A 22,427-nucleotide genomic window follows, 5' to 3' on the forward strand; every position below is an offset into this window, starting at 1 on the left:
ATTCTGATGCTTAGCCAGGGCTGGAATGGAGCCCTCTGAAGAATGCAGTGGCCCTGCCACACAGGCATATACACCAGCCACTTGCCAGGATGGGTCCAGAGAGCAGGCTCACAGGCTACTCAAGCCCAGAGGTGGGGACAGTGCAGTCACAAGGGCTAGTGGATGGAGAAGGCCCACAGTAGCAGCTGTGGCTGGGAGCAGCATCTCTGCAGTGTCACTTGTACCCCAGCCTCTATCCCAGCTGTCCCCCTCACTGCTCAGAGCTCAGCGTGCAAGAAGTGTCCTCTACTCTGCTCTTACCAGGCTTCTGAGAACTGTGTGGCCTGTTGGGCCCTGGACTCCCTGGGGGAGGCCATTGTGGGGCGCTTGCCTGTAGACCCCAGACACCCCTGTCCCGGTGTTTAGTGTCCTGCCTTTAGGATGGGACTAAGACACCAATGCCCTTCTCACAAAGGACAAGCAGGTTTTCTCGCATTTGCCAGGGCAGTGGACAGGAGCACTCCGGGGACAGATTGAGGCTCTGTTTGCTCAGTCCTGTCTTTCAGCTGAGTTGGAGCAACCATTAAGACTCAGCGACAGGCTGTGTTGTGTGTGGTCAAGGAGCCCAGGGCTAGAGACCTTACCCAGACCCTATTCACTTGAGATCACGAGGATTTTCCCTTGCTCATTTCCTGAGATCCCGAAACAGTACGGTTCCTTGTGCCAGAAGGGAAGGTCCGGATCCCCTTGGCAGATCCCATGTCATGGCGGGGTTTATTGGGTTCCATGTCATAAAACACCAGACCCACGGAGACCTATAAAACGTCCCAAACATTTCCCTCTCAAAAGTCAGGCCAAGGTGTTGAATTGTTTTCAAGGCACAGGCTTCTCCGAGTGATGGGAGACTCTGAATCCACCTGGTCTGGGCCCTGGGCTCTGTTACCCCAACCTGACTTCACACAGGGTCCCCATGCAGCGCTGCGGTGTGGGCTGCCCACCAGCCACACTTAAGTCACATGGAATTCAATGAACGCCTGCAGCCTGTCCTGAGCACCACTCTGTAACTCTGGATGATTATTTAGAAGGCACTTTGGGAGTGCGATGCCTCAAAGGCCTCCCTGGATCACTTGGTATGAATTCTGCAGCCCAAGGTGCAATCCTGTGTGAGTCACTTCATCTCATTGCTTCTGTCTCCTCTGAGCAATGAGGGCTGTGGGTGGATGATCTCAGAGTTGCCTCCAGCCCTAACATTCAGGGGCTATGATTCCACCATAGATTTAGGAGGCACTGAGGGACAGACAGTCTGGGCTCTGATCACAGCTGTAGAGAAAGAGCGTGGAGCCTGGAGATGGTCCAGCCCCAGCACTTTTGTGCCCTAAAGGAGCCCAGGGGTAACACGGGGCTCCATCAGGAATGGTGCCCTGGTTTCTCTTCGCCTCTCCACTCCCCCTCAGCCTCCACCATGGTCCACAAATCACCAAAGTCTTCATTGTTGACAGCATCAGTCTCGTTCCCCTGCTTTTCCACCCCCCACCCCCCCCGTACCATCAATGCTCACTTCAAGACTCAGAGGTCCCGTTCCCGAGCCAGCTGTGTGTGGTATATGGAGGGTAAGCCCTGGGACCCAGCACGCTATGCTGAGGCTCAAGGCAAAGACCAGTCTCAGCAGTGGGCATGGACAGGAGGGAACTTACAGGAGGATAAAACAAGAAAAGAAAATATTTTATCAAGGACAAAAAAGAACTCCGAGAGAATCTTGCTTCAGCCTTCAATGAATGAGTAATTCTTTCAGAAAGGCAATTATGTTATGTGGCCCATAAGACCTTAAAATTGAATTATCTGGCCAGCTGCGGTAGCTCATGTCTATAATCCCAGCAGTTTGGGAGGCCAAGGCGGGTGGATCACTTGAGGTCAGGAGCTTGAGACCAGCCTGGCCAACATGGGGAAACCTTGTCTCTACTTAAAGAACGAAAATTAGCCAAGCATGGTGGTGGGTGGCACCTGTATTCTCAGCTACTCAAGAGGCAGAGGCAGGAGAATTGCTTGAACCTGGGAAGGAGAGGTTGCAGTGAGCCAGGATTGCACCACTGTACTCCAGCCTGGGTGGCAGAGTGAGACTCTGTATAAAAAAATATAATAATAAATAAAAATTGTATAATCGTACCCATCATTATAAGACAAGGTAAAGCCAAAAAGGCCAAAGTGCTCTCATGAAAGCTAGTTCTTAAGTGATTTCATGTTACAGGATTCAGAACATATAAAGTACTTGGAAGAGTGCCTTGAACTAAGCGCTCTATAAATATTAGTTATTACTATATCATGGCACAAAAATATTGTAGCAGTCACCCCAAACCATGAAGAAATCACTGTATTTATTAAGTTAGAAGACTGCATATGGCTGGACACAGCAGCTCATGCCTGTAATACCATCCCAGCACGTTGGGAGGCTGAGGCAGGAGGATCACTTGAGGTCAGGAGTTCGAGACCAGCCTGGTCAAGATGGTGAAACACTGTCTCTACTAAAAATACAAAAATGAATGTGGTGGTGGGCGGTGCCTGGAGTCCCAGCTACTTGGGAGGCTGAGACTACAGCCTTGAACCTGGGAGGTGGAGTTTGCAGTGATCCGAGATTGTACCACTGCACTCCAGCCTGGGTGAAAGAGCAAGACTCTAAGAAAAAACAAAGAACAAAAACAAAAAAACCGGAAGCCAATGTAATTTACAGCAAAATTTAAAAATCTCTCTGAGCCTCAGTGGCTTTATCTATAAAGTGGGGGGGGGGGGGGTGGAAATAAGTTCTCTGCCTGCCTGAAAGGAGCTTATTGATAATACAAAAATAATTTGTAAAACATAAAGCCCCATATAAAATCTTTGTTGAGACCAAATTATAAAAGCTAAATGATTATAACTGCTGTTTTTTCAGACTATCCACATCTACGTCAGATGGCTAACATGTTGTCAGAGGGATTTCAGGGCAGGGTTTAGGATGAGGAATTTCACGTGCTTATGATGATACTGACTAGACCTTGTTATGAGATCACAACAAGCTCTGGAATAGAGCTAAGCAAACAACACAGTTTTCTCTGGTGTCCTCCATGGGTCCGCTTGATGAACTAGTCTTCATTCAAGATGTCGTCCACACATCACCCCGGTATTCATGCAGTCATCCCTTCTGAGCCCACAGCGCCTCTTACAGGCCGGTAGCAGAGAACGCAAGTCCACGTCTGCCATCTAAACTAGACTCCCGAGCTCTTTAAAGAAAATGCTTTTTTGTTCATTTGGTTGTTGATCTTTGCATTTTCAGCCCCATCTTACCACTTGAAACACTGTAGACATGCAGTAAATCTTTCTCTTCTTTGAATGAATAAATAATCCAACAATGACAGAAAACCCGCACATTAGAAAATGCTTACCTTCCACCTCTCGAGAGCACCCCGGTGCCAGAAGGAGCAAATAGTTTAATTTGCCAAGACAATGGTAGAAAGATGTCATTCACACTCCCAACCAGTGATATCCTGAATATTGATCATGGATCATTAGGTAATACTCTGGGGTCAGGAAGGCACCCTGGTCTCATGTTGAATGTCGCACTACACCTAACACGCCCGAAATGAAAATATGATTTCCTCCTTCTCATTGCATGACTGTTTGCCGTATTTCATGAAGTCTAACCCCTTTAATGACCGCCAGTTTTCATCAACAATCAGTGGGAAACCTAGCAGAGATTCCCAGAGGAAGAAAGGAGAAGGGAAATTGAATTATACCCCATGTTCTTTGCTTCAGGTATACACACTTGATTTAAAGAAATTTAAGACAGAATTACTAAGAGAGAAAGGAAATCAAACACATTTAGGAAGTCAAAGTCACTCACAGGTGCCCGAGAGGTGGTTGTTAACAGAAATCACTATGTGAAGGGAAAAGGCCTAACTGTATTCAGGAAGCCAATGGGCCGAAGTCTCTGACTCGGTTGGGTGGAATTTACAGGATTCCTTGGCTCCTTCGGCCTTGTGACAACACTTCAGTTTGGTAAATACCACTCACCTCCTATGGTGAATGCTTGTAGTAGGAAAGAGCAATTAACCAACCACAAATATTTCTGTGTCAGTCTGACTCCCTGGTGAGAAATGCAAAGCCTGTGGGATCCATCTGTTTTTAAAATGCCAAAGCAAGTCCGTTAGTTAAGAACCACGGACGGCCATAATTAAGGCTGAATCTCATACTTTAACACATTAGCAATTAGCTTTGGTTTAAAAAAGTAGAAATAGAAGCAACTGCCTTAACCAAGAGGCTATTTTTTTTATTTAATTGTATTTGTTTGAGACGGAAACTCCAGGCTGGAGTGCGGTGGTGTGATCTCGGTTCACTGCAATTCTCTAGCCTCAACTTTCTGAGTAGCTATGGCTACAGGCACGCACCACCAGGCCTGGCTAATTTTTGTATTTTTAGTAGAGATGGGGTTTCACTATGTTGACCAGGCTGGTCTCGAACTCCTGACCTCAAGTGATCTGCCCGCCTCTGCCTCTCAAAGTGCTGGGATTATGGGCATGAGCCACCATGCCCAGCTCATGAAGAAGCACGTTAGCACAGTGGGTATATGCATACAGAATTGACAGCAAGACAGATTGGGTTCAAATCCAAGGTTCCCCACGTGCTCACCATGTGCTCTTTGGCCGGTACTTCTGAGTCTCAGTTTTTTTCATCCTTAAAATGGGTTTAATATATTCCTTATCCCATTACTGGACCTGTATCTAAGCAAAGATCTTTCTATTTCTTTCATTTCAATCTCAGATTCCTATAAAGGGGGAAGAGACACATAGAGAGAGTTGGGATTTTTAAAATACATTTTTGGGGCCACAGCCCCCACTGAGAACCTGATGGAATTACAGACACTATCCCTAGAAAATACACTTATTACATGCATGCCAAATATTGCGTCCAGCTTCAGGACCCCTCCCCAGACAAAGCCCCTCAGTTATTCACGGACCTCTGATTGGAAACCCTGGTTTAGATGATGGGACAAACGCAGCCAAAGCCTTGGGTTTTGTTTCATTATGAGTCATTTCACTTCACAGAGAGGAAAGTCTGCTCTCCAGCCAAAGACGACATCAGCGACCCTGGCCAGCAAGCATGGCTGTCAAGGAGCTGGAGAAGAGAGACGAAAAACTCAGGTCTCTGTCACACTCACTTTAAACGCCGTTCAAAGCTCACCCCACTCCTGCCCCCAAAAGAGTGTTTCATGTCCCCATAGCCTCGTAATTCTCTGACGGGATTAGGAAAGAAGTGTCGGGCTCCGTGATCTGATTCAGAACGACTTTGCAAGCTGCATGTCATTCTTTCAATCAGCACCCTCTGATGATGAAAAATATGGAAGCCAACGAAACACTCGATTGAAACGGTGATATCGAGTTCATACAAGAAAACGTTATGCGGGCTCAAAAATGATGATTCTGAGCCCTCAAAAGTGATCAGAGTAGCAGTGGACAAGATGCTTAGTTATGATAAAAGAAAAGAGAATCCGATGTGTTCTGCTCTTTATGATTCCGGCGATGAAAACTGTGCATCCGATAAATCAAGATGAGCAGCTCTTAGGGAAGAGTGTTCGGTTGGCAGCATTATTGATGGTTTGTATCTGTTTTCAACATTTTCTAGGGTATTATATAATTTTGACAGTTTAAAAGTCAGGAGAAAATTATACATCTGTGCAAAATCAGCCTGTTCTTCCAAGCGGCTGTGGCCAGCCTGCCCCTCTGAGCGACCCAGCTCTTTCTGTGGCTTCTCTGGCGATTAGGCTGAAGAGGCAGCTGGGTAGCTGCAGACTCACAGAGCCCTCCCAGGCTTAGACAACCACAGAACCCCAGCTGGGTGAGTGGAAACAGTGGCAAGGGCACAGTCGCACCCCAGCGCCCGCCCTGCTTCCTATCAGGCCCCATGCAGTCTGAGTCTGCCGCATGAAGACTGGCTCATGGAGGTAGGTGAGGCATTTCCATCTCTAAATCCATGAGAGCCTCTGATGTTTGGATTCATGTTACTCATGAATTGGCTGTAAGTCAGCTGTGAATGACCTGACCAGGGCAACAGCCCTATGGGTGGTAGGCAGCAAAGTCCCAGGGCTGCCATACCCCAGGCCTGGCTGGCTTCTTGCCGGCATCGGCTAATGCTAGAAACAGACGTGGGGTCCCCATGACATCCCTATGGGTGCTGTGAGATTAGCTATTCCCATGGCCGCCACTGAGAGAGCATTGCCAAGTTTCCTGCTGTGTAACTTGAGGAAGGGGTAGCAGCTTCAACAATCAGGTGGCTGCTGTGACCTGGTAAAGGGGCAGGGTCAGCACCTGAGTCACTGTTGTGATGCCTGCTAAGTTATGGCAGTGCCAGCTGCACCAGCTCAAGGCCCGCTTGCTCCCCATGGCCTGGGCTGCTACCAACCTCCCTTGCCTGCAGCTGGGGGAAGTGATGAGTGGGAGGCACAAAGGGCCCCCAGCATTTCCTTTTCAAAGCCCTCAGTAGATGGGCGGGTGCTTCCTTCCAGCCCTCCACAGCTCCTCTGGCCTCTGCACAAGTGAGCTCCTGTCTTGTCTGATGGCCCCAAAGGGCAGGACCAGCCCCCATCACAGTTGTATTTGGGTCGGAAGGACAGATGGGTGCACACAGCCAACACTAGGGGCTGTCTTGTTTCTGCCCCGAGGCCCAGCATGGTGTCTGGCTTTCTGCATGTCTCCACAAGTAACGACTGACCAGTGACAGTTCCAATAATTCTGGGTGACTCAAAGGCAGAGGGAATGTGGGAGAGGACTGACATGAAGGACCTTCTGGCCTAGGGTGGACAGAAGCAGAAAGCAAGGAAGATGTGAAAAGCCACGGGTTGGGGCTGGAGCTACTGCGTGGACAGGAATGCGGCTCACCAGGAGGGGCCAAGAAGGTCCCATGGCTCCTCCACAGGGCCACGTCTTAGACAAACTTGCACCAGAGCCTCCTAGTGGAGGAAAGCCGTTCTGGGTTCCAGGTTTCCCGAGGCCTGCAGTCACCCAGTACATGCCCCATGTGAGCACAGCTCGAGCTCACCGTTCTTGGCTCTTGACCTCCCCTGAGTAGTCGTGCGTGTGTCTGCAAGCCACAGATGATTTCACAGCGTGTGCTTAGCCCTCGTGTCATGACACTCTTCTCTTGCCCTACAGCAGTGGCAGAGGCAGTGGTTAATGATGATGGGCGGAGGGTTCAGGGCACTGGCTCTGGTGCTTTCAGCCCTGGGCATCGGGCATGTTCCTGATGACATCACGGGGCTATTGTGGGGACGATGTGACTTTAGGGGTGAGAAGCACCCAAAGCCTGGCGGTGATGCCCTACTTGACCAGCGTGCCTGATGTGCCACACAGAGCCATGGAAGGGCACACTGGAAGGCTGTCAACTCCAGCCCTGATTAGCAATGCTGGGCCCTGAAGCCCAGAGAGAGGAAGTCATCAGGCCAGATGGCCAGGCCAGCGCCCAGGCGTAGAAGTGCTGGCTTGGGGTGAAAACCAGCTTGTCATGGGCTGACGTCTTAGCGGTCTCTTCCCTGCTCTCCTGGCCTCAGGTTCCCCCTCCGGTCCTAATCCAGGTTGCCATCCTGCCTCGCTGTCATCTGCAGCCTCAGCCTGACCGATATTTGACACCCAGTGAGCTTGATGTTGACATGGGCCCAGTAACCCCCCGAACCCCCAAGCTGGTCCACCGAAACTCTCCAATCGGTTTCTCCTAAATTCCAAGCACTTGACCCCTCCATACCTGGACCTTTTATCTCCACGGGGTCCACGAAGCTCCTGTTTCTTCCAAGTTCTTTTAGAGCACTGACTTGCCTTCTGAAAGCTCCCCAAAGCCCTGCAGGGTGGGTGGTGTCTTCCTCTGCAGTTGGGGTGGCCACCCCTGTCTTTCTTGGGGGCCATGACAGGCCCTTCCCTTGGTAGGATCCATTAGTGACAGCTGAATGGTGGTCCAGGCCAGGCCTGCTGCAAATCCAGGACCATTCCCAGGGGCAGGGTTTTCCGTGGGAGGCAGGTGGGGCATTCTGTCTTCTTCCTTTACAATCCCAATCTGTCGTCCTTCCAATTCTAACTAGTTGTCAAGCTGTCCATCCTCCCTAGCCTGCCTCAGTTTCCCTCCCCACTTCGCTCTTCTGGTGCCAAGGGTGTTGTTACTCTGCTCCTGGCTTTGTAAAATCGCAGTGTACATTTATACTCCATGCTGAAAAAAACATCAGCGTCACAAGCTTAGCGATGCTTACATGCTGCTCTGTCAGCAGATGGGACAGACCTGCTTTTCTGAGACTGTTCTTCCTTCTGTTTACTATTTTCTCTACCCACACCTGAACCCATTTATGTTGGTTCTAGACCCACTGGCACGGGGAAGCAGAAAGAAAAACAAAAGAACTTTCCCACTTTAAGCCTGTGATGCAGATATGACTGACTGAGAGATCTTGTTGAGACAGTTTGGGCAGACAGGTCTCAAGTGGCCTCCCTGAGAGTCCCACCTCAGGGGGACCTGGAGTGGGAGGATGCATCCCTTGCCCTGGGATGTGGCCCAGAATCTCTGCGTAGGGGCTCAGCCAGGGCCAGAGGCTGACATGACACATCCTAGCAACCCCCTGCACAAAATGATGACAAAGACCAGAGAGGCGATCCCTGAATTCCTGAGACTCGTGGGGCTCCCAGAACTTGGACCCAGCCATGGAGAGAGGGGTGAGCACCCTGAGCTGAGAGGTCAGTTTCCTCTTCCCAACAGGGACGGACCCAACCATGGAGAAAGGGGTGAGCACCCTGAGCTGAGAGGTCAGTTTCCTCTTCCCAAAAGTACGTGTTACCAGATGTTCTATTTTTGCACACCAAGCTGTGGACTGTGATTCACACCCAACATACATAAATTCTCTCTGTCAATCATTCACCTAAGCCCACCCACACCCCTCCGGAGGCCAGAAATGCCTTCATAAGAAGCCTAACTCAGCCTTCCACCTTCCACAAAGCTAGTGTCATTGCCAACAATTGCAAAGGTTCAGCACATTCTGTCACTTTGTTTTTTTCTAAAAAATGATAAATGAGCCAAAAACATCTTCCTAAGTGTCTTCAGGCTGTGTGACCTTGAGAAGGTAAAAGAATAAAGACAGGAGACAAATTCTGCCCCGGCATTATCCTCCCCCAGGTCTGTAAACAGGACATAGAAGAGCTTCAAGCACATACAAGGTCATCTTAAAGACACCCCATGATGTGGCAAAGAGACAGCTCCAGAGCCAGGCTGGTCACCGTCTGCGTGACCTCAGGAAAGGCACTCAGATCTCCAGGTGTGCGTCGGAGAACCAGGATGAAGAGCCAAGTATACCTGGCAACCGATCCAAAGCCTGTTCTACCATCTGCCTCCCTGTTGGGCCCAGTGCAGAAAGCGATTTGTCATGCCTGGTGGGGCCAGGGGCAGGGCAAGAGGTAGATGGGGACAGGGCTCACTGGAGGCAGGGACATTAGGACTGGACTTCCAAGGATACATAGGAGCTCTCTGAGGGAGATGGGCATTTCAGGCAGGGAGTGGGGTTGTCAAAAGCTCTGAAGTGTCATATGTGCCAGGAAGTCCTCAGCGACAGGACAGATGGGCCCAGCATTCCTGGAGAAGAAAAGAGACCCAGACTGTCCACTCCTTGGAGGCCTCAGTGTGAGACTTGGCCCTTGTTCTCAAACACAGAGGAGTTTATGGTGGTTTTGCCCTGGGGGATGATGTAGCCACATTTGAGTTTTGGAAAGACCTTGCCAGCCACACATGGAATGGATTGGAGTGGCTGCAGAAAGAGAGATGAGCTCCAAAGATGCAGGACTATCCAGTCTAGAGGTGAGAGGGCCTGGACAAAAGCAGTGGCGCTTGGGAGCAAATTTGAGAAAGGAGAGAACAGGTGTTATTGCAATTTTGCCCTTACTTGGGGACACTGGCCAGAGGCTCCAGTTGGCTCTGCATTGAGCTGTGAGTGTCCAGGCCACCCTCTGCTTGGCAGGTCACCATGGTGGGCTCGAGGACAAGGGGTAGAGGGAGTGGGTGCTGTCTCCCTTCTCCAGGCCCATTCCAAGTAGAAAACAGAGATCTCTTGCCACTGGACAACAGGAAACTTTGAATGGTAGAAGGAATAAAAGAACTCTGTGAAGGATGGTACTCCCAGTGACTCGATTTCTACAAAATAGATGAGGCCTGGGAATCTTTATGGGACAGAGGTTATTTCTTCACTTTCGTTGCAATGGAAGATGATTTTGCTGTTGTTTTTGGGAAGTGTATAGGTGTACCTGTATGGGTACCTGTTATCTTTGCGTGTTCCTCTGTGTCTATGTGTGTGTTCTTATGCATGTGTGTCTGCATCTGTGTCTGTGTGCATGTTTGTGTCTGCATGTGTCTGTGCATGTGTGTTTGTCTGTGTGTGCACATGCTCTATAGCAGTTACCCCCTTGCCTGATATATGGCCTCAGAGATGTCTTCTTTTTAGTCTTTCTTGTTGTAAAATCCTTGAAACAGAGTCCACATGGACCACTTAACCCAAACACCACATGCTAGAGAGTGCAGGGTACCCAACACTAAATATGCAATCACCCTTCTCACATCTCATCTCAGGGATGGGGGCAGGGGGCGCACTTCTTGGTTACTTAGACTGTCCTCCAACAGCAAGTCACCATATTGGAGACATTTTTGAGCCCATGCTCTGTGGAGCCTGAGCTAGCAGTCCCTCCCACCTGCAATTAAGTAAAAGTATTTAGCCATGAAGATTCATAAAAGATCTTAAACGCACGCCCCTGTGATGGCATCACACACACGGTAAACAGCTCCTGAAGGCCCCTGCTTCTCCTCATTCAGACTTACGCCTTCTTCCTCAGTCAGTTGTCAGCAGGTCTTCAGTCAACGAAAGGAAGACGAAACATGAAGATGCCAATTTTCTTACACGTAGGCAGTCCAAATGGCCGCAGAGAGGCCAGTTTGACAGTCCGAAAATAAATAGGAGGAGGGAGGGAGGAGGGTGGAGCTTCATCATGAGAGAGTGGCTTTATGGGCAGGCAGCAATTAGGGGAACCTGATTCGAAAACAGAAGGTTCCGTGCCACCGAGATGGATGGTGTGGAGTCATTCCAAGCAACTGCAATGAATGCATGGCATGTGGCCCCCGCTGCAACGCATGCTTTCCCTCTTCCAAGGGCCTTGTAGAGAAAGGTTTGAAACCCTTTTCTTGGCCACAGAGGAGTGTGACTGTTGTGCAGGTGAATGGGATCTTTGCTTTGTCTTTTTTTTTTTTGAGATTGAATGTCACTCTGTTGCCCAGGCTGGAGTGCAATGGCGCAATCTCGGCCCACAGCAACCTCTGCCTCCTGGGTTTAAGTGATTCTCCTACCTCAGCCTCCTGAGTAACTGGGATTACAGGCATGCCAGGACCCAAGCTCCAAGAAAGGCTGGGGAGATACCAGTCCCAGGGTAGATCCCCTCATCTCCCGGCCAGGAGCCTCTCTGGGGGTAGTGTTGATGCCCACTTTCTAGTTCTCACAGGGCACTTGTCTTGGTGGCTACGTGGGGGGCAGGAGGCTGGGAAGATGCCCTTGACCAGCAGTGGGGGGAGGGCTGGCCACTTTCACTGCTAGCCTAGCGTGGCCAGCAGCCTCAGCAGAGGTGAAGGCCTGGCAGGAAAATGGGTAGAGTGACCGCTTCCATCCTTCACACCAGCACATCTTCACATCAAGAGAGCAAATGTCTTCTGGCCAGTCTCAGCCCTCAGACCTTGTCAAAGAAGAGAACCTCTGCTGACTTCAGTCAGTGCCCAGAGCCCTGGTCCACTGCAGGAAACTGCCTGGCCACATGCTCACACTGATCCTGTGGCAAACGCCTCTCCAGAAGGGTCACCATGCATGAATCCTGAATACAGGAAGAAGCAGAAAATAAAAAGCATCCTACATCGACACAGGGGCAGGTGACAAAGCTGCACCCTCTCCCTTTGAGAGTTACCAGACTTCAATCCTTCCTGTACCGGCAGCCCCAGATCTTTCTCATCTAATGAAACTGGATAAAATCTATCAACGCTCTTTGCAGAAGAGTGCCAACCTACACACAAGCTCGTATCCAAAACAAGGAGCTGCCAGGCTGCCAGGAGACGCATCAGGGGCCCAGGGGCTGGAAGGTCAGAAGCAACTTAATCCAGGAAGTGCAGAACATCAAATGTCCTTTTAGATGCTACGCGTGGCTGCGTGCTTCACACATACACATTCTCTGCACCTGGACAACCTCCAGCATCAGGGCCTTCTACCGTTTTGCACCCCAGCTGTACCTTTACCTCCCCCGATCCTCTCTCGGTATCCCTGGTATCAAGGTGTGCAAAGAGGCCAGCAGAGAGTGGGGATGAGAAGGCACCCAAGAGGACACCCTTGTAGCACACGGTTGTGGAAAGCACCAGCCCTTTGGCGAGGGGGGACTTCAGTTGGCAGCAGCTGAAGTAGGCACATGACAGCCACGGGGAGAGGTTCTCTATCCAGGCCCCTAGGCCACCCCCTTCCCCGCCACCAACCACAAAGCAGGGCCACCCACCCGGGCCTCCACTGTCGGCCTCGGGACTCAGGAGAGCCTAGGAGGCAAGTTATTCTCCACTTGTTCCCACTCAGCGAAGCCAGCTGCAGGCAGGACCCTGCCCTCCAGACACTCTACCTCTCCAGGAGTGACGCACGGGGGTCCAGCGTGTCCCCATGTGCAAGAGCCAATTGTTAAATTCTCAGGAATTTTGTGAGCTGAATTAGTCAAACCATTATGCAAGATTAAGGTATAAAAAACGATATGGGCCGGGCGTGGTGGTTCACGTCTGTAATCCTTTGGGAGGCCAAGGTGGGTGGATCACTTGAGGTCATGAGTTCAAGACCAGCCTGGCTGATTCTACTAAAGGCACAAAAATTAGCCAGGGGTAGTGGCGGGTGCCTGTAATCCCAGCTACTGGGGAGGCTGAGGCAGGAGAATGGCTTGAACCCAGGAGGCAGAGGTTGTAGTGAGCCAAGATTGTGCCAGTGCACTCCAGCATGGGCAACAGAGTAAGACTCTGTCTCAAAGGAAAAAAAGAAAAAGAAAAAAAAACACCTATATAAATTAAAATGATAAAAAAAAATCAATGTTAAATTATAAAAGATATAATTACATGAATTCTATGAAAACAAAGATTATAAATACCTAAACCTCATCACTTCCTAATTATTTTTACTACATCTCAATAATAACTGTGCTTTGAGGTCTTTGACAGTGTCTGTAAGGCAGAAGCATTCTGTAGTGCTGTGCTACTGCACGTGTCTTCCCAAACCCAGGTCCACGCACATCATGCCACTGCACGTGTCTTCCCAAACCCATGTCCACGCACGTCATGCCACTGCACGTGTCTTCCCAAACCCAGGTCCACGCACGTCATGCTACTGCACGTGTCTTCCCAAACCCAGGTCCACGCACATCATGCCACTGCACGTGTCTTCCCAAACCCATGTCCACGCACGTCATGCCACTGCACGTGTCTTCCCAAACCCAGGTCCACGCACGTCATGCTACTGCACGTGTCTTCCCAAACCCAGGTCCACGCACGTCATGCTACTGCACGTGTCTTCCCAAACCCACGTCCACGCGCGTCATGATGGCAACTTGAAACTGGCCCTGATGGGGGTATTTACACAACAGGGATAGGCAAATGCTACAGATGGGCACTGATTTGTCTTGTGGACTTTCTATACTGAAAAGAGCATCTTGTCTGTAGCTAGAACACTGCAAGTAGCACAAAAACTTGAGGAAACTTTTTTAAATATTAAAAACTATGATCCAATTCAGCAAAGAAGCCAATCATGGCGCGAAGGCTGCAGGCTGCCCCACGTCTTTGCTGTTTCACTTTGATTGACTCCTTAGCAGAAATGAACGTTTCAGTGTTCGTGCCAACGCCACGCCTGATCATCCGCTGCAAGCGCTGCTTGGCTATGGCTACACCAGCGGCAACATCACAAAAGCTTCCCGTGAGATCCGGTTGCCTATGTGGTGTTTAGAATAGGGATTATTGTATATTTTGTTATTTGTAAATTAAACGCTGTACACCCTTCATATCAGTACATGTTATCGTGAACTTAGGTATGTATACGGTACATTGTTTCCCAGAAAGCTGGTTGTTAAATGCTTTCTAGCACTACGCTCTTCATCAGCAAGATGCCTATCTCGACCTCACACTCCCCCCAGGGCGCTGCCAGGTGCCAGGGAGCCCATCAGATAGACAGACAGACACCACAAGTAGAAATGATTCCTTTCCATGCCAATGTGCAAAAATAAAGGAAAGGTCAGCCTTTCCTAGAAAGCATCAAATAAAATCAAGAAAATGGGTTACTACTTTTGAACCTATTTTCATGTGTAATACATTAAAAGGTATCATTTTATTTATTAAAATAAAATAATAAAATTAAAAATATTACTTAGTTTCTTATTTTTTTTTTTACTCTGTCGCCCAAGCTGGAGTGCAGTGGTGTGATCTTGACTCACTGCAACCTCCACCTCCTGGGTTCAAGCAATTCTTCTGCCTCAGCCTTCTGAGTAGCTGGGACTAAAGGCATATGCCACCATGCCCAGCTAACTTTTGTATTTTTAGTAGAGACAGGGTTTCACCATGTTGGCCAGGCCAGTCTCAAAGTCTTGACCTTAAGCAGTCCTCCTGCCTTGACCTCCCAAAGTGCTGGGATTATAGGTGTGAACCATCTCAGCTGGCCAAAATGAAGATTATTATTTAATTTTATGTAAAAAACCAACTACACCACAGAAATGGCAGGAATAAAAGAATCTTAAAGTGACTCCTGAGTAGCTGGGATTACAGGCATATACGTACTCACGGTAGCTCATGCCTGCCATCCCAGCTTTCGGAGGCCGAGGCAGGCCAACTGCTTGAGCTCAGGAATTCGAGACCAGCCTGGGCAACATGGTGAAAACTCATCTCTACAAAAAAAATACAGAAATTAGCAAGGCATGGTGAATACCTGTAGTCCCAACTACTCAGGAGGCTGAGGTAGGGGTTTTGCCTGAGCTGGGGAAGTGGAAGCTCCAGTGAGCCATGATTACACCACTGCACTCCAGCCTGGGAGACAGAGCGAGACCCTGTCTCAAACAAACAAACAAACAAACAGGCCAGGTGCTGTGGCTCACACCTGTAACCCCAGCACTTTGGGAGGCCGAGGTGAACAGATCACTTGAGGTGTGGAGTTTGAGACCAGCCTGGTCAGCGTGATGAAATCCTGTCTCTATCAAAAAAATACAAAAATTACCTGGGCGTGTTGACATATGCCTATAGTCCTAGCTACTCAGGAGGCTGATATGGGAGAATCGCTAAAACCCAGCAGGCAAAGACTGCAGAACCCCGAAGCTGAGATGAAACCACTGCACTCCAGCCTGGGCAACAGAGTGACACTCTCTCTCAAATAACAAACAACAACAAAAACCCCCAAAATCAATAGAAGGTGGAATGTCTGTAAAAATAGGCTATTTCTGTAACTCTAATAGACTCACAGCTGCACATTTCACTGTCGGTTGGCTCCCTCAGTGAACTCTCTGTTTTGTGCACAGATAGGAAACTAACCCTTAGTGAGCACACACACTATATATCAGGCTCTTTTAAAATGCTGTCCTGCTTGTATTTGTTTATTTATTCCTTTCCTGGTGTTTCCAGAAAAGATTTGAGACCACTTATAAAAATATATACAATACACCAGAATAGAAAAAGAGACAAAGAAATTAGACCAAAGGGTAAGTTAGGGCAGAAAAAAAATTTGTGTACAAAGCTGGTGCACGGAAATACAGACCGTGACATGCTGGTACCCAGCTGCTAGTGGTTAGATGCAAATTGGGCTTTAAGTGTCCTGGAGTCCAAAGTACAGAGAAGAAAATGATCAGTCTGAAGAGTCCATGCCTGTAAGACATCCATTGCTCCAGAGAGGCATGGATTTCCCGGATCTGGAGTCTGAGAGTCATCCTCCCAAGACACCTTCCACGGAAGTCCTGGGTAGAATGGGGAGCAGCTCAGTGTGCTCTCAGCAATAAATGCCACCATGAGTTTCCAACCTCTGTTTCCTATGCAGCCTTCAGCACAAGCCAAGGACAACGTACCCATGCCAAGCAAGGATGCCCACGTCTGACTCAGGAAATGAGGTTCTCTCAGCATCTCAAGCACCGCGAGATCCAGACACACAGCTCTTGGACTGACTGTCTTGATACAGGGAAAGTTCCCAAAATACAGTTATGCATTGCTTAACTACGGGATCTGTTCTGGAAAACGTGTCGTTAGGTGATTTTGCTGTGCAAACATTGTATACAAAACTGAGATGGCAGAACCTACTCCAGGCCTAGGCTGTGAGGCACAGCCCGTTGCTTCTAGCTGCACAGCTATACAGCATGTGACTGTGCTAAATACCGCAGGCAACTGTAGCCTAATGGTAAATATTTGTCTCTGAATATAGAACAGGTGCAGTGAAAACGTAGCGTTGTAATCTTATGAGACCACCATCATATATGCGGTCCGTCGCTGACCGAAATCTTGTTATGTGGCCCGCGACAGTCTAGGTTCATGTCTCTCAATCTCATTAAATTTACTTTCTCTTTTAGAAACAACAACACGCTCTCCTTTTCGAGACTTCAAAATGATTATTGTGCATAAAAGGAAATCAAATAAATTATCACGTAAGAGGTGTCTTTTTGAAAAACAAGGACCCCCGGTGGTTCTGACGTTGAGAATTGAGTGCAGCTGATAAGAAACATGCATGCTCCTCAGCTTCAACTCGCCTAAGAGTTAGGGCTTTGTAATTTAATTCTGACAGTACTGTGACGTTACCGATGAATAAAGCAACAAGACGGAGAGGGTATAATTAACCCACCTGAGATCGGTAAGGCTGCTAGTATACAGTGGGGTCAAACTACTGTCATCTCAGGAAGGCCCACAGTGGCTTGGTCACATTGCCAGGGCTGAACCTTGCACTGGGGCCCTCTGGTTGACAAGGCCAGCCATCTAACCATTACCCTGCAGGACGGGACTGCTCAGAGGTGGCTGCTTTGTCTGACTTCTATGTCCGAGTCCTTTCTACCTCCTCGTATCCACAACATACTGAGGGAGAAAAGTAAAGTATCCTTACTAAATATTTGACTGGATGATTCCAAGTATTTTGGGGTTCACAGATCCCTTTGGGAATCTCATTAAAGATGTAAATACCCACCTACATAAAAACCTGCTTAGAAGTTCAGGGAGCTCAGAGCACCAGGAAACTCATCAGGATTCCATGGACTCAATGCTCAGAACTCCATCCGTTAAGCACAGAACCTCGAATGCCCTTATAGACACCACATGGCACAGTGTGTTTCACACATACACAAACCTTCCCTTTACTTGAACGACCTGATTGTGGGAGACTCCCTATGTTTTGCATCCCAGGCGTCTTGTTTGCCCCCCACAGGTCCAGGCTCAACATCCTAGGTACCAAAGTGTGCAAAGAGGCCAGTAGAAAGTGGTGATGAGAAGGCCCGCGAGACAACTTCCTTAAATGCAATGTGGGAAGCACCAGGGCCTTGATGAAGGGGCACCCACAAGCCCCTCAGTGGACAAGGAGGAGCCTCCTCTATGTCTTAGGCTTGGGACCCCCATCCCTTAGTTCTGTTCAGTTCTCACATCTGTGCTTGGGGTGGGTGCCACTGCTCCCATTTCACATTCCCAGCTGGCGGGTGCACAGCCAGGCAGAACTGGCTGAAAGGAAGCCCTAATGCTTTCCTCTATACCACACTGCCTTACAGGAAATGGAATGTGCCATAGGGCTCAGATGCCTCTTCTCTTTCTTCCAAGGGCCCTGTCAAAACCCCAGCATGCTGACGACACTGGAGGGCACCATGGTTAGGGATGGTTATTTAATTACCTTTGCTTTTCCTCTTTCAAGCTTTCAACCTCATGTCTTAACCTCAATTTTCATTCAAGGTTTTGCCCTTGTGTCTTTCACTCAAGAACCACTTTACCAGATACCCCCAGCAGGCCAGGCACTGTGCTGCTGGGTGCTGGGACCTAAAGGCACACATATAGGGCCTGTCCCTGACCTCAAGGAGCTCTGGTCCAGAGAGCCTGGCAGGCCTCAAGCAAGAGGTGGTTGCTGGGGACACACAAATGGGCTTGGGCACCGTGACTGGGAGGAGACATCCCATCCGCACTTGCCCAGGACGTCAGAGCAATTGAGAGTTGCCTACATGGGAAGGTGGGAAGGGGATTCAGACAAGCAGGAGCATGTCACGGAACATTCCAGAAATGTGAGGGCTGCTGTCACCGCTGCATACAGGCTGGCAGTGAGGTAACAGATGTGACAGGAAAGGCACCACCTTTTAGCTGTGATTTTCCTGTAAGAGTTGTGTGATTGATTTCCATCTGAGTATCTGGAGATTTCCGTCTACATGCTCTCTTCCTGCGGCTTTATCATTCTTTCTTCCTTCTCGCCTGCTTCAAAAGCTTTTCTCTAATCAGGTGCAGCGTCACCTTTGAGCAGGGCTCACCTGTTCTGCTGGGCCTGCAAGCGGGGCCAAGTTTCTCTGTCTGGTTGTTACCACTCCACACACGTGACCCCTGCAAGCAAGGATGCTGGCCGCTGGTGGTCACACAAGATCAGAGTCCTCAAACAGGAGCTGGCCCTTTGAGTCCCTGGAGGCCACAGTTTACTCTCGAGGAAGGGCTGTCCAGCCCAGCTCACAGCTGCTTGGCCGGCCAGATTCTTAGGGGCTGGTTGAGCCCAGAGGAGAGCAGATTCCATCTGGCTGGAAGGCCGTACTCCCCCAGAGGCCCGGGTCCTCACTCCCTCCATTCTTGGCCTTCTGCTTCCTTCCTGGAGAGGAGTCAGGTCTGGGTAGCTGGGCCTGTGCTTGGGGTACCAGGAGTCTACACCTGTGCAGTGAGCTTGGCTGGGCAGACAGTCCTGCAGCTCCTGACACAGAACAAAGGCTCAAAAATGCATGCTGGCCCAGCCGCAGTGGCTCATGCCTGCAATGCCAGCACTGTGGAGGCCAAGGTGGGAGGATGGCTTGAAGCCAGGGGTTGGAGACCAGCCTGGGCAACAAGCAAGACCCATCTCTTCAAAAAATAAGATTTAAAAATTAGCCAGGCACAGCAGCATACCTGTGATCTCAGCTACTCAGAAGGCTGAGGTGGAAGGATTACTTGAGCCCAGGAGGTCAGTGCTGCAGTGAGCTATGATTTCTTGCCACTGTACTCCAGCCTGGGCAACAGAGCAAAACCCCATCCCTGAAAAACAAACAAACAAAAAATACAAAAAACAACTCCTACAAAACCCATTGAACAACAACAACAAAAACCATCCACGAAAATACCATGAAGAGAGGCAAATACAGAGCTATTCTAGAATAAGGTCGGGGCTGGGAAAGAGAATGACGGATGATCAAACAGGCAGAAGGTCTGCTATATTCCAGAATGTTCAAAGAGAGGGTGCGACTACCAGGCCGCAAATGCCAGTTTTCCCAAGAATGCCCAGGATTTGGAACTTCTGCTCTGAGGAAGAATGAGTCTACTTTTTTTTTTTTTTTAAATATATTGCAATAATTTTAGATTTGGAGAAAAATTACAAAGATAGTCCGGAGAATTTCCATATGTCCTTCCACAGGTTCTTCTAATGTTAACACCTTACCTAACATGGTACCTTTGCCAGAACTAAGGAGTAACTGTGACCCTAATATCAGCGAGACTCCAGGCCTTGTTTAGATTTCATCTATTTTTCCACTAATGACCTTTGCAGTGTTGTTCTAGGATTCAATACAGGATGCAAACTCTGGGTTTGGGTGTCCTGACTGTCACGTCTCCTCTGACCTGTGGCACTTACCCTGTCTTTATTTGTTTTCCATGACCTTGACTGTTTTTTGTTTTTTTTTTTTTGAGACGGAGTTTCGCTCTTGTTACCCAGGCTGGAGTGCAATGGCGCAATCTCGGCTCACCGCAACCTCCGCCTCCTGGGTTCAGGCAATTCTCCTGCCTCAGCCTCCTGAGTAGCTGGGATTATAGGCACGCACCACCATGCCCAGCTAATTTTTTGTATTTTTTTTAGTAGAGACGGGGTTTCACCATGTTGACCAGGATGGTCTTGATCTCTTAACCTCGTGATCCACCCGCCTCGGCCTCCCAAAGTGCTGGGATTACAGGCTTGAGCCACCGTGCCTGGCCCGACTGTTTTTTTTTGTTTTGTTTTAAGTCAGAGTTTCACTCTTGGTGCCAAGGCTGGAGTGCCGTGGTGCGATCTCAGCTCACTGCAACCTCTGCCTCCTCGGTAAAAACAATTCTCCTGCCTCAGCCTCCCGAGTAGCTGGGATTATAGGCGTGCGCCACCACACCCGGCTAATTTTTGTATTTTTAGTAGAGACAGGGTTTCTCCATGTTGGTCTCAAACTCCTGACCTTAGATGATCCACCTGCCTCAGCCTCCCGAAGTGCTGGGATTATAGGCATGAACCACCGCACCCGGCCTGACCTTGACATTTTTGAAGGTGAAATCTGTTGTGGAATCTTTCCCAGTTTGGATGTGTCTGATACGGTCTCATGATTAGACTGGGGTTATGAGCCGATGGGAAGAACTGCACTGTTGTTGCAGGTCACAATAGCAGCCCAGCTTGTCCCTGGAGATGCTAAGCTTGATCGCTGGGTGAAGCTGGCATCTGCAGGTTTCTCCACGACAGAGCAACCACTTCTCCCTTTCCACATCCTTAGTCCAGGTCTCACTCAAGGTGAGGGGAATTAAGTCCCCCTCTCCCGAGGGAGGAGGATCTGCGCATATCACGGCGAACTCTTCTCTGCTACTGCAAACGCACGGTTCCTTAGTTCCTTGGTAATGTGGGTAGATGAGGGTGAACTTCATCTACCCATATTACAAGATAAGTGGAAAAGTTGGCAAAGCCTCACAATTTAAACAAATCCTTTCAAAATACGTGATCAGCTCTGCTTTCCTTTTCACAGTTGGTGTTTCCTGGAGAAGCAGATCTCTTAACCAAGATCACTGTTAAATCAATTCAGTTGCCCCATCCCCGAATACATGAAAAATGGAACAACTTCATTCAGAAACAAACAAAATGAAAGCAACCACCAGTCATTTGCCTCGAGCCAGACGCTCCCTACCTGTCCCGCTAACCTCCGTACACTCTGCACAAACGATATCGCCTCCTATCAAGAGGCCAAGTGACTTGCCCACAGTGCAGCGGTGGCCTGTGTGTGCCCACCCAACTCTCCTTCCACAGCCCACAGTCCTCCTTTCCTCTGTGGCACATTCACTGATTTTTCCAACTTCCAGAGCTCAAAAAGCAGAATCTACCCTGGATGGATAAACTTTCACAAATTAAAAATTCTCAAAACTGGAAATGCACAAACCACAGGGCAATTGATTCATAGCTGAGGCAGAGATCCTATTCATGCCTCTTCCTCCGTCTGTAGCACCCACTGAACCATCTCTGCCTGCTGTCCCCATGACAGGCCTTGGAGCACCGTTTGTACAATTTAAAGGCAGACGCTCGAGAACCCGGAAGACGAAGCCTCACCTTGGCAATGCTTCAGTGGTGTTGCACCATAGCTCTTCAAATCCTGGCAGCCTTACAGTGGAGCAGACTTCTAGAGTCAACCAGCTGCTTCCAACACCATCCTAAAGCAAATGCCAGTCCCAGATGAGTTCTCATCTCAATCAGTTTTCATGGCTTGTGGCTTTCTGGCAGCAGACAGAGGTGGCAGCACCGCTGGTCTGCAATCAGAGCCTCCCCAGCCCCCCAGTGAGCAAGTGCAGCAGGGGCCCCGCCCTCCTGCTGAAGCTCCTGTGGGCTTCCTGGGCTTGACTGGGGTGCGGGGGGGTCCCTCAGCTCCATGAAAACGCCTGAGGAACGACCATGAGCAGCTGCCCTTTCCCTGGCCCTGGGCCACATGGGTCTCAATGCCCTTCTGTCACCAGAAAGTTTTCTCATGGGGTTTTGGTTTAACAGCACGGCTGGTGTTTTTCCTGCACCGAGTCCGGCAGGGTTAGCAAACCTCCACGCTGACTCTGTAAGGTAATTTGCCTGCCGTGTGGACAGATGCTGCAGAGCTCAGGGAGAGGTCTTGGGCTCTGCCGTGTGCCATCTGTGTGCACCAGGGAAGCCGTTCTCTCAGCCTCACTGGTTTTGTGTTGTCTTTAAATGATGTTAATAATAGCTAGCACACAGGACATAAGCAGCATTAAGTGGTAGAATGGGCACGAACGGTGGGCACAGAATGGGTGCTCGGTCAAAGCTAATTCCTCGTTTTATGGTTCCCTAGCCAGTAGTGACTTAGATCTCTTCAGTGTTGGCAATGAAAACTCAGAGGAGGAGAGAACAAGAGTAATGGAGGCGATGGGAGAAGGATCCCAACTTCTCAAGTGGTGAGTGGTGTCTGCAGTGGTGGGTGGCA

At 49.3% G+C, this 22,427-nt stretch overlaps 1 protein-coding gene across 1 annotated transcript in view; it reads right to left on the reverse strand.

Annotated features, from left to right (window-relative positions):
• The window catches only part of BLK (BLK proto-oncogene, Src family tyrosine kinase), an 80,802-nt gene extending 59,025 nt beyond the window's left edge, over positions 1-21,777 (reverse strand). Inside the window, exon 1 of the mRNA XM_035269856.3 lies at positions 21,551-21,777. The gene's annotated coding sequence lies outside the window, so the exon portion shown is untranslated. The remainder of the gene's footprint in view (positions 1-21,550) is intronic.
• Positions 21,778-22,427: the final 650 nt, after the last annotated feature.

This window comes from Callithrix jacchus, chromosome 13, assembly GCF_049354715.1.
Source record: "Callithrix jacchus isolate 240 chromosome 13, calJac240_pri, whole genome shotgun sequence".
NCBI lineage: Eukaryota > Metazoa > Chordata > Mammalia > Primates > Cebidae > Callithrix > Callithrix jacchus.